The following is a 12,881-nucleotide window of genomic DNA, read 5'->3' on the forward strand; positions in this document are numbered from 1 at the left end:
ACGGTATTATGAAAGAGTTAAAGTTGTGACGACCAGAGAACTACCCAAAGAAATAACATTTTACAGCCAACAATTTTCTGTCTTTTTTTTTCAAGAGTCTCCAAGTGACAAATAGATGAAGGAAAAAGAATGAGTAGAAACAGACGAAGTGAATCATAATTGAAGTTGATTATTTCAAGTAATTGAGAAGAACCGATCTTCTCGACATGGTTTAAATAATGACTGATGGAGATTAAGAGGGATAAACGTGTTTTCCAAGTTCCACTTTAACATTTTTTCCAATATGCCCGTATTCAGACTTATCAAACAAATTTCTCTATTTGATTTAATTTTTAATAAAGAAATATTATGATTTTCAGTTCATCAATCAAAGGAACACCTAGTTACCATAAGGGTACAATAAAACCTGAAAGCTTTCAGGCCACCCTCTCACTTCAGCTAGACACATAAAATGTTATTTCCGACTATTCCTTGCAAATGATATCAAAATACAACAATAGTACCTGTTGGAGGGGTACAATTATTTCCCCTTCTACCTCAACAGGTGCACGCAGTTCTTGAAGCATAACAGTGAGTCGAGCACTCACTCGTCCGTCACAGTCCACGCTGAGAAGTCAGTGGATAGCATCCTTCTCAGAAAGGCGTACCGCGTGATTTTTTCCGGACTGATCACAAGTTCATCGTTTGATCCACCGCTGATATCTCTCGGGTTGCTGGCCTGCAGCATCATCGAAGTCGCCCCGGAAGAAAGTGCGCATCCTGATCTACTGCGGAGTTCGTTTCTCAACTATTTTCAAATATGATTTTGAAAAAACTTGTGTTGAGTGTTCACTGACGATTAGGTGACGGAAAATATATGGTGCTGCACAGAGAAAATAATTTTATAGGATTATGATTTTAAATTATAAATTCGAAAGGCATTGACTGTATTTCGGTTTTGTGTACTGTGAAAATTGAACAACTGATTTGTTGTACTTCGGTGTTGAGTGTTCAAGTAGTTGTTGAATTTATTGACGAGGAAATTCTAGGTGAGTTATATATCTGAAAAAATATTTATTCTGCAAACAATTTCCTTTAATTCAAAAAGAATCGAAATATAGACAGGAATGCCTTCATTTTATTCACTATTGAATATTTCGTTGAAATTCCATTGTTGATTCAAAAATAAATGAGTGATCTGGAAATAGATTAAAGATTGAAATGAAAATTATTTTTTCAACTTCAACCAAGAGGTACTTCGGAAAAAATATAGCCCACAAATTTGCTGCTTCTTTTAGCCAAAAAAATTCAATACCCTGGATTCAAATAATTGCAAAAAGTCTGTAGAAAAGCAGACCATTTTCAGTAAATTGATGGAGGTAGCCGTTAGTTACTACGTGGTAGGAGTTCGTCATGAAAAATTTAATTTTCTATAGAAAGTTTTAGACAATTTTTTCCTTTGGGATAAAAACGCGTGCACTTTTATGTCAGTATCAAGTAAAATTTGCTTCTCAAGTACAGATAATTTTCAATAACCGTCACTATTACATTTTTTCTGCGAACCAGATGTTGTCAACATCTGTAACATTAGTAGATACCCAAAAATAAAAGTTTTGATTATTTTGAACTATTACATGACGCATAAAACTCACATTTGACTCCTTTGTACCCGTATTTTCAGTACAAAAGTATAACTTAAAATTACTCATAGGTGGTATTAATGAGATGATTAAACGTATTTCTTTCAGTTTGAAGATTGGACTGTTCGAATTGTATTGAATTTTTGAGTATATACCATCTTCTCGTCTACTGATATTTTTTACACAGTAGGTACATACAAGATAAAAATATATTTTCAATCTCCCGTTTTTCCGAAGAAATTGATTGAATTCTTCAGTTATAAGATGAGTAGACATAATAAAAAGATAAAAATGAAACAACCAATGCCCCGACTATATTTCATGACAATATATGTATTACAAAGTAGTTTAAGATCGCTAGGAGGGTGAAATGGAATAATGTATCAAAAATACTTTGTTTCACAAAATAATTATGTCCTTTTTGTATTACAACCCTCGATAAAGCTAATAAACATAAGCGAAAACCCGGGCAGTTAAAAACAGTATTATTTACATATATGATAATCGAATGTGTTATCTAGTGTCTATTTTCAATATTATATGCTTCTCATCAGTATCAACTTCATTATACATATTGAATTACTCATCATGTTTCCACTTATATTTTGGAATGATAAAATCAGTTATTGAATTTGAAAGTTAATTTTGCGGTATATTTCTTTGAAATTGATTCAATATCATTCTGTAAGTGCTACTGAATATTTCTCACAAGAAACTTGAATGATAGAATGGTAACATATAATTTTCTCCAAATTACTACCATTATAATATCTTAATTTTTGATATTAGGTGAGATCGATTATTATGTAGCCTACTCTCTCCTCACTTTATTGAATACTCGAAATTGGACTACTCTCTGTTCATTCCACTACCTGGAGAAATATAGCCATTATCATTAGTTCAAATAATAAGCAACACATGATTTTTGAAAATTCTAGAGTGACACAGTTTCTTGAAAGCAATATTAGTTGTTATTACTGGCTTCAGGGTAAGTGATTAAAGAAATACTGATAATTAATTCCAAATTGAGTCTATAATTATTCAGGTTTCCAAAAAAGAACTGTCATTCACATTGTTTCATATTCAAAACTGTTGATTGATTTATGATCGAGAAGTATAAAGTTTTTTCATTCAATTGTTGAGATAACCCTCTTACTAAAAAATCATCAGTGAATTCAATTATCAGCGGCTATTGGAAATAATGATTTACCTATTAATTTACATATCAAAAAACCATAACAATAATATTAATAATAATTTATCAATAATTCATATTCAGGACAACAATATACACAAAATCGACCAATGGACGATGTTTACCGGAATCTGTTAATAGTAAAATGATTTGCAACGAAAAATCCACAATTATGATAAGAATCACATTTTTGAACTGTCAACAGTTTTCTTGAAATATTTCTCCACAATTTCGATAGTTTAAAATACTTTCTCATTAAATACACCATTGAAAATGCTCTTCACAACAGTATTCTCACAACAGTATTCTCAATAGATATGCATAGTCAGTTATTTGAAAATCATCCACATTAGAAATAACCTTTTTTGTCATCGAGTGAAAATAAAAGATTCATTGTAGCGAAAAGTCACACCTATTCATTTTCCCCCTTCAAGATGCACATACATCAGATAAATAATTACGGTTTCCCCATTATAATTTGGCTTGTTCGAGTTATGTGTATGTATTATTGAAAGTATAACAAGAAAATACCAATTTGTGCGAATATATGCGATCATTAGCAACAAAATTACATGTTTACCAACTGAATTCAGCTAACAATATGGATACAAACAAGAACCGTATACGAATTGAAATCCAAATTACACCGCTGAATATAATTCTAAGCTGTTTGTTATAAAACACGAAAGCAGTCCATTTGTAAATTGGAACATGTCTGTGAGATCCAGTTGGGAATAAATAAGAAGTTAGGAAATCGGAATATAATAATTTCACACCTATCGGTGGCCTTTTACTCACGAAGAACAAGTTCAGTGATCTTTGATTTGAAAGTTCGATGCTTAACTTCATTTTGGCAATTTTTTAACATAGTTTAATCATTGCCATTCATCAAAACGAAAAATTGACTTCTAGCAAATATAATAAATAAATACAGAAAATATTTTGCTCTGTGCATTTCTCATGGATATCTCTCTCACAAATATTGAATTGGACAGAACATATTTTTATCATGTAAAATATTACTGATATAATTTATATTATATATTCACATAGTCCTAATTCTCAAAGAATTGTTATGTAATCGCACGTTAATCGCACATGCTAGAAATTGCACGTTAAAAGGTAAGACCTCGGTAATCCTCAGCTCACACAAGTATTGACTGAGAGCTTTCGTTGGTAGGAGGGCGGCAGCTGGTTAACGAAAAACCAGATTTTCAATAGATTACTTCGGCAAATACTTTTTTGACAGCTCTTCACTAGATAACAGTGCACTTACTCAGATCAAATAATTTAGGGAAACAATGATCACTCATTTCGTGAATGGGGTACCTGCATACTCCATATTTTTAAGTTAACTAATTCATATTTGCATGAATAATAATATAGAAAACCAATCAGATATACTCAAGATGGAATAAAGAATATTATCGTTTTGAACTTAGAGTGAATGGAAAATATTCACTTCGCTCCATCATCTCTTAAACAGTAACGTCTGTCTGGAAATTTTTCTTTGATCCACCCGTCTGAAAGAATGTATAAGATCTGCGGATTCAAAGACGTGGTATTATTCACTTGAAGACAAGAGTAATAAATTGTGATCAAAGATACAAACGAATAAAGTTAATATAATATAGAATAAATGCGAAATGCATGCACAGTCTTGATAAAGTTGTGAGATGGTAATAAGTCACACATAAACCTCACATAACAATACTAGAGACCTGTTTGGAGCGTTTTAACCGATGTAAAGCACGAAATATTTTTTTCAGCGTGTAAAGTTTCTGGAATTTCAGATGAAGATACACTTTGACTCTCTATGTATTGTTCAACAATACTCCTATGAATAACAAATTCAAAACATTTACAATGAGAACCTGCTTGAGAATACAATATTCATATAATACGGTCATACAGCCTCTTGGTTTATGATGGCCTGAAGGTCTTTCAAGGTAACTGGCGGGAAAAAAGTATACTTCTCGAAGATGAAAATATTCTATGGTTTTTCTTGGACAACAGTCTTGAACTGATATACACGTGAATTTCAATTTAAAATATAAAACAGAAAGCCTTTCTCTAGATTTCTATCATTCTAGTAGCTGATAGAAAAAAATTTAGGAAATCTCTTGAATAGAAACATTTGTAAGTCTGTAGATCGATAGATATTTCTCAGGATTTTATATCATATGTATCAGACAAAAAATTATATCAGAGAGGTTTCTAAACTAATATTTCTTGTTAGTTTATGTAACAGTTTTACGGTTGCGAACATCAAATTATTTCTTTTTGAAGGAGAATAAATAATCAGCTAAGAACTTTACCAGAGTGAAAAATTGAAAAATGTGTACAAATCAATACTCTCTTGATTCGTTCCAGTAAACATAATTGTGTAGTCCTTAGTTAGACCATTTTGTGTAAAACATAATATAAGACACTGAAGTTATTGAATGCAAAATAGAAATAATTCAGTTTACACTCAATCAATAAGTAGGCTTCATCTCCGATAATATCGGTTTCACTAGAAATGTAACGTATCACATTCCCAATTCAAAACTCAACAGGAAGTATGAAATATAGAGTGTCAGAATATTCACGTATGATTCAAACGATAGAAAAGAAGGTTATCGAACTGACCTTCAACTAATGTGGAGTATTCGTAGAATTTATAATACAGAGCCTTGGAAAACTAGCAAAATTTGAATATTATCTCTGAACAATATAGACATGCCCAACAATGAACTCTAAAGGTGAGAATTAAAAAGGCATTGCATGTGTTTCATCGGATATTGTTTTTAGTGTAAAAGATTCATTTCAAAAATAAAAATTTGACAACAAGTCTCTGACGAAAGTTTTATCTTTTAAATTGTATTGTGTACTGAATACACAGTACAGAACATATTCTCGACATCTTTATCAACTAATGTTTATTCAAAATTCAAAAGAGCTAATTATGTGTATAAACTTTTCCATTATCTGAAATCGAACGATAGGCAAATAACATGTCTCACCTAAAAATTGAAACCATTTTCAACAGTTTGTTATTCATTTGGAATAATAATACCTTCAACATAATTTTTTCAACTACTCGAGCATTTTTATCACTCGGATAGGATTATCATCGGTGATTTCTTACAACTGTTTCATGTGAGTATAATTGATTTTTTTATTACAATCGTGAAACCAAAGCAGCATGTTCTGATTCGTCCATATGCTTTGCCGTAAAATTTAAGTTGTTTCATAGGTTTTTAGTATATATTACTTTCTATCGAATGTCAATCGACAGTGAGTATACGATGTGGTAATTTGAAAACGTATCAACTTGCATATTTCACCCCTATAGAAAATTTAAAAATATGCAGAAACATGTTGAACTTATTTTTGAAAGAGACATTTCGTTGGCTGGTTTTCAATTATATTACATGAACTCCCTAGCGGTGGAGAACACAACCCCTAAAATTTTATACAGAAAGGAGCATTGAATGAAAACTCATTTAAAAGATCGTTAAGCTCTCTTAAAAAATACCACATGATTTCCCTTTCTTGTTAGCAGTGAGCAAGAAATCTGGTGAAAACTGTTAACGAGTTTAGGTACCAAAAATACTATATTATTACTTCAATGAATTGAATTGAAGTCGTATCACATAACGGTAAATGTGCAAGAGGAATTGCAACAATGTTCAATAAAATAGATCAACAGAAATTTAAATCGTGAATATGTCCTGGAATTAATTGCTGAGTTTCTTGGAACTGGGTTCCGTTGCTAACAAAAAAAGAAAGAATCGCCGTGTTTTGGATTGAGCAGTAAAGTTAAATGAATTTTCTACGATATAAAACGAAATTTCTTGAAGAGCATTATGATGACGATTTCCACAGAAGAATTTGATATTGTGGAATAATGATGGATTGTATAAACGAAAATTAAATCATTTAGCACAATATTTGTTTGATTTACTGTTGACAGTACCTATTTATTTTCTAATGGGCATGTTGACAAACGAAATTGTAGTTACTGAATCAATGAAAATCCGCGACTTTGAAGAGAACGTATCCAGTATCCAGAGAAAGTGAGTCTTTGGGCTGGTATTCTTGGAATTACTATCATCGTAACTTCATTCATTGAGCTCTACTCAAATCTGCTTGACAAACTAATCGATCTATTGATAACAACCAGTTCGGAAAATCGAATTGATGCGTTTCACGTTCCACGCCGACGTGAAGCGCTCAACGTGTTAGACCGACTTCTTTGAGAGAAGTCTATTCTGTTTCATGCTGCGCAATATAGTCATGTTTTTTCCGAGAAAGTTTGTTTGTCGTTGTGTCATTAGTTTTATTAGTGACTTCCTGGTGGGGACGGAGCCATAATCCTCACATACTTCCCATCAATAGGGAAACCCCAACGCTTCCAAAACTCCTTGGCTTTCTGTTCCCACTCTATCTGGTTAGGACGGGGCAAACAATAGGCTCAATTTTTTTCAAGCACAGCCAACACCTTAGTTACTATCATGCTTATAGCAGACGGCAATATGCGGTAGCCAAAAGCCAGTGATCTGTACGACTCTTCCGTGGCCAGAAACCTGAAACAAAATCAATAATAAGGTGTTATAAGTATCGTGTTTGAATGGAGTTTGACACATCATTCAAACATTACATTAATTATACTTTAATTCCGGATTTATATAGAAGTCTTGTTTTTGTGTGTTACAGGAGGTAAGTACAAGAAGCGGTGTAAAAGTGTCAGAAACCGTTACAGAAAAAAATAAGAAAGGATCCACAGGAAGTGCCGTGAAAGAGGATAGGGCAATTTGCTGGGAACGTTTGCAATTTTTAGATGCAGTGGAAGAGGAGCGTGAAGTTCCTGCAGCAAAAAACTAAGAGCCAACTTTAACTGATTGCGGGTAGCGATTTTTCTGTTCCAGAAGTGATTGATGGAAGCGCTCCAAACCCACAAGCCTATGAGGATTCGCGTGAACCTGAAAGTCAAGCGCCTGATGCTGCTCCATTTTGAGTCCCAAACTGAAAAAAATGAAAATTCTTGTCTTGTCACATTGAAAGAAAAAGAGAAAGACAGGGAAGTTTTTGATGCATTGCATTGATGAACTGGTGGAACTACCTCAAGAAATCGATGACGAACGTGACCTGTATTTCAAATTCGTAGCGGCCACTGTTGAAACATTCCCACTAGACTTTGTCACTCGTACAAAATCAAAAGGTCCTAATGCCAACGATATAGTATCTTAAGCCTTGGTGCAAGCTTCTCTAGATGAAGACGTTTTCATAATGTAACTCAAAAAGTTAGAATGCTTATGTTTGGTTGAATGTATTTCTTAATTTATCATTCGTTCAAACTTAAGAAGATGGATGTTATAGTTTCTTTTTTAATTTTATAAATTTGCCCACTTACCTCAGAGTTGCCAGTTTTCTGCAGGTTATTCGACTCTGTAACAGGAAAACATTCTCAGTTCCTCTTCTACAAGGTTCAAAGCGAATGCGATCCTTTCACAGTCTACCATACCTTCTGAACTTCTCTTCTTCTTCAATGAGATGGTTATCTATTGAGAGTTTGAGAAACCCCTCGTTTTCTTGATTTTTGTGAAAGTCACCTGTTTCTTTCCTGAAATTTGCATGTTTCCAAAAATTATGGTTCTCTTCTTCATCATTTTTCATTCGTTTAAGGATGACACTCAAAAATAGATTTTAAAAAATCATCGAACGAATAATAATAAAATTATCCCAATCAAGACTCAATTGTGTATACGAAGAAGGTCGATAAACATTAGGAATGACATGGCTTCTTCATGTTATTAACGGGGATAATCTGCGATTTACTGATTCTCAGTGGTGAATTTGAATTTCCAGCAGCAGAAAAACCCAGAAAATTTACACAAGAATGGATGACGGTCAATGGCTATGAAATAAATGCCATTCATTCGAAATACAGTTTCCAGATTGTGAATTTTTTGCTCCAGCAAACCACTAACTAGACTAGTATCTTGAAAACGAAGTAGTGGAATCAATTCATTCTTTCAATGAATTAAAACCAGGCGAGCAGGAACTATCTTCTTCTCTGATCGCAGTGAGCGCAGCGAGGGCATATCAGAGGTTGTTTTACCCTTGTTATCTTCGAGATTGAATCATAGTTTCGCGTCCATTCCCACACGCACCTGTGTGTGCACTGGTGTTATTATATTAAGTGGTGTCCAGTAATTATGCTAACGTCATTAGTAATTATTATTCGTTCGAGATTTATCGGAATTCCTTGGATTTCAACGATTCAGAATGAGACGTTTGAAATCTCATTCGAAATACCGGGATTAACAACCACGTGTGCTTCGTTAGATTCAATCGAGATCCACGGGATATCGAACTATTTTCTATTTTATGATTGTTTTTCATTTCGCGTTGAGGATGTAATTCATATTCCGTTTATATTTTAAAAAGAGGAAATTATTGAAATTGATTTTTGAAAAGAGTTTTTTCAGAAAAAACTGATGAACTGTAAAAGTTAAAACATACAAGTTGAGGTATTTCATGCTATTGAAAATGATACTGGTTTGCTTATAGACTGATCAAGTTAGGGGTATATTATACTTATCGAACCTAATCGGTCCCAATACCTCTTTATATTTGCAGAAAAAAAAAATTGAGAAGCAAGAGTTTAAATTGGCCGCGTGTCTATTGACCGATGAAATTGATCGTGTCTACAGAGGTGATGCCAAGTGCCAATTATTTAAACAAAAATACGAAGTTATGAAACATTAGAAAGAGTACATTGTCTCATAGATTCAAGAGAGATAGCTGACCGAGTGGCAATATGGCTGATATATAACGTTGAATTTCTTATTTTTGGTGGGTAGCAAACATGCATAATTGATGTATTTTATTAGGGTTCATGAGCCTTCGAGAACCATTAAAAAATATAGCTCGTTAAATTCTGTTTAGAACCATGGTTTTTGAGTACATTTCATTTCATATGGAGAATTTTTTCATGAATTTAAACGTTAACGGGTTCATAGGTATACACTTCCATTATTGAAATTTTTGTGATATCAACATGAAAATGTCTACTGCCGGAGATATTTAAAAAATAACGTTTTCATTGCAATGCATTTCTTACACTTTCTTCTTAGATTCAGTTGTCGGAAGTGAGTGTGATTTTACTTTGAATCACGAATGAATCAAAGTGTTTATACGCTCCGTGAATATTACAATTTGGCAATGTTCATTATTCGTTTTGTTTCTATTGGTCAATCGAACAAGAAACGAGACTAGGCCTGTGACGTCACGAGCCTAGAAAATCCGATTTATAACGATTAATTACGGGAAAACAACCAAAAAGAAGTAACAAACTGATGTGAGAAATGAGCATGTTCTGACACAAACATATAAAAACGACTAAAAAATTATTTATTTTCAAACTCATATCTCATATTTCTGAAAGAAATCGTATTTGCACGATAATTTGTCAACCTGTTGAAATAACCATCAGGCGTTTATGGATCAGAAGCAATTCACTGAGTGAATGGAACTAAATACAGTCTCTGATGAATATAAACTGAAATCATACGAATAATTCATTTTATTAACTGGCACACAATTGAATAATTCCAAGTAGCTGAAACGTTTAAGATTTGAGACAGTCAGCAGTTGATATTTAGATTTTTTTTTTGGTCAACGATGAACTTCTTCAAACCTCTTTGTGAATGTAAAAATTGAGAAAGAGGGAAAGAAAAAACCCAGTAACTCGCAAATATTCCAACTTCATTATTCGAATTTCCGTTCCATTGAATATTTTTTCCAGGAAAAAGTAGATATCGTGATTTCTCTCCAGAAATACATTTCCCGAGTTTTTGAGAATCAAGGCTTTCTATAAAGCAGCTTCAACAGACAATGACAGTATTGGATAGTTTCAGAAGTTCGAACATCTGTGAGTCGTTAATAAGATTCACTCTATTATTTTATATGATAACTTCTGAAATGTGGTTATGATAAATTGAATTGAGTTCGCGAGTTCAAAATTCTTGTCTGAAAAACAAAAAAATAAAATATAGTCATTGATAGGAATTAAAACAGAAATTTATAACATAAATATGTTTCATGTATCAAGCATACAATAATCACCCTGTACTGAATATTCTCACACCGCTGTGATTATTGTAATCTGGATATCCGCTCTTTCTCTATTACATATATGCAGCAAATAAACCGAATGTAATTAACGAAACGAGCTTGCTCTGATTTTACTTTAATGGTCACAATGGCCATTAGAAATGTGATTTTCGACGGGTTTAATCGAGAAAAGTCTAATTAATCAGATGAATTAGTGAAGATAAGGTGATTTGGAAGCTGTTGTTTTCGTGAATACTCTGTTCAAATATTTTAATGTTTTCCTAATTCAGATCAGTTGATGTTTTTGGAAAAAAATTTAAAGTTTCCGTGTAACCGTTAATTGTGTCTAATGTTTGAAAACAACTTCAGAGTGGAAAAATCCGGGATATATGTGAGAATCAGATCAGAATGAATCCACCACTACAATAATAATGTTGAATGTTTAGTTGAAAGATTCAAAGTGAAAACGTTTTTCATTTGGAAACACTACTTCAAAAGAATTTGAATATCATGATTTTTTAACTGTTTACTAGCAAAAGTTACAAATGTTTCGATAACAGTAGTACAGTATAGAACCCTAAATGGCAAATCTAAGAAGACAAATCCGGAGCTACACCGACTTTAGTCCCACAAAAGGAGGTCGGTCAAGAAAATCATATTGAAATTTACTAATACACAATATTTCCACCAGAGGTGTTATTTTTGTCATTTCTTATACGATTTCGTTTGTCTATTCGCGGGTTGAAAATGAATAGAGATGTACAGATAATAATTGAGATGAATCTGAACATGAAGTCAAATGTGTAGAACATTTAAGAAAGAAATTTAATTTTTTTATTGATTTGATAATTTTGGTTCTTCCGTACTTTCCCAACCATCTCATGAATCTAACTTATTTCAACCATCCTGATAATATGAATTTAACCAAAGTCATTATCTTCGAAGTTACATGATGACACGAGACTCTCTAACACTATAAAATAAATGTCTTTTATCGACCTTTTTTTTGGGTAATTGTTACCTTCCACAATCTGAAAAATATAAAAATTATGATGGAGAACTTTATACAAGTGTAGAAGGGCAAACTTTTTAGTTTACCCCGATAAGTTACTGCGTAAAATCAAAGTATTTTTCACAAAGAAAAATCTTCTATTTATCAGTAACTTGTCGTATTTCACAATTTTGCCTATCAAAAAAATTATTAAGAAATTATACTTATCTTTTACGTTTCGGAGGCCAAAATCTGCCTCCGTCTTCAGATTTTGGCCTCCGAAACGTAAAAGATAAGTATAATTTCTTAATAATTTTTTTGATAGGCAAAATTGTGAAATACGACAAGTTACTGATAAATAGAAGATTTTTCTTTGTGAAAAATACTTTGATTTTTACGCAGTAACTTATCGGGGTGAACTAAAAAGTTTGCCCTTCTACACTTGTATAAAGTTCTCCATTATAATTTTTATATTTTTCAGATTGTGGAAGGTAACAATTACCCAAAAAAACGTCGATAAAAAACTGATTTTTTCCTCCACAAAAAATGACTTTCGTTGAAAATAAATGTCATTCTGAGCATTGAAGTATCTGTGAATTTTGCAAAATCAAAGCACTTGATGATGATAATAACTTCACACAACCATGCTAGAAAATGAATAGTGCTTTGGTGTTCAAGAACTTGTATGACATCTTATCGAAGTCGCAAAATTCACATTCAGACATATTCAAAATGTTATGATAGCGTGTAAGTGTGGTAGACGGCCACAAGTGGCATTTACAGTCAGTGCTCTTTTGCGTGCTATTTTTCACAAGAACTAGAAGCGATAGGATGAGCATAAATAAGTAGTACATTGGCATCGGCACATAAAACATTTAAAAAGGAAAAAGTGAAATTTTGAATTTTTAGTCTTTATTACAGAAGTTTTTCAACTATACCAATCCAAAAACATATATTTCCTAATTCATCATGT

At 32.6% G+C, this 12,881-nt stretch overlaps 1 protein-coding gene across 2 annotated transcripts in view; it reads left to right on the forward strand.

Moving 5' to 3' along the window:
- Positions 1 to 611: 611 nt before the first annotated feature.
- The window catches only part of sv (paired box protein shaven), a 288,001-nt gene continuing 275,731 nt past the window's right edge, over positions 612 to 12,881 (forward strand). For both annotated transcript variants that reach the window (XM_023155959.2, XM_023155960.2), the window contains exon 1: positions 612 to 1,028. The gene's annotated coding sequence lies outside the window, so the exon portion shown is untranslated. The remainder of the gene's footprint in view (positions 1,029 to 12,881) is intronic.

This window comes from Leptinotarsa decemlineata, unplaced genomic scaffold (assembly GCF_025532065.1).
Source record: "Leptinotarsa decemlineata unplaced genomic scaffold, Ldec_3_MD MMD2_tig00000035_RagTag_RagTag, whole genome shotgun sequence".
In the NCBI taxonomy this organism is placed as follows: Eukaryota; Metazoa; Arthropoda; class Insecta; order Coleoptera; family Chrysomelidae; genus Leptinotarsa; species Leptinotarsa decemlineata.